A 531-nucleotide genomic window follows, 5' to 3' on the forward strand; every position below is an offset into this window, starting at 1 on the left:
TTCACATAATCTCGCGCCGAAAATATCATTTTTATTATTCATTGATGTTGTGGACGCTGTTGTTTTTGCTGTTGTTGTTCTTTTTACGCTTCTTTTTCTTCATATTTTTTTTTACTTTAGTTTTTCGTGGAGAAATCGGAGAAGGGTTTGGTGGGGGCGTTAGAATGTTTCTTCGTTTGTTTGTTTTTTTTTATTCTGCTTTTTTAGTTTTTTTTTTCTTTATTTTTGCTGTACCTTATTTTGTCTATTCCTGACACACCTTCTTTGAGAATTTCCTCTTTTTATTTTCGCGCCCCAACTTCCTTCCCACAGATGCTTCCTCAAAATAAACATATGCATCTCTGTACGTACGTATGTATGTATGCATGTCTGTCTGTTTGTCTGTCTGTATGTATGTATGTATGCATGTCTGTCTGTCTGTCTGTCTGTATGTATGTATGTATGCATGTCTGTCTGTCTGTCTGTATATGGGTATGCATAAGTATAGCCATGCATGTATGTGCCTATGTATGAGTGTATGTATGTATATAT

The sequence above is a fragment of the Octopus bimaculoides genome, chromosome 27, assembly GCF_001194135.2.
Source record: "Octopus bimaculoides isolate UCB-OBI-ISO-001 chromosome 27, ASM119413v2, whole genome shotgun sequence".
In the NCBI taxonomy this organism is placed as follows: Eukaryota; Metazoa; Mollusca; class Cephalopoda; order Octopoda; family Octopodidae; genus Octopus; species Octopus bimaculoides.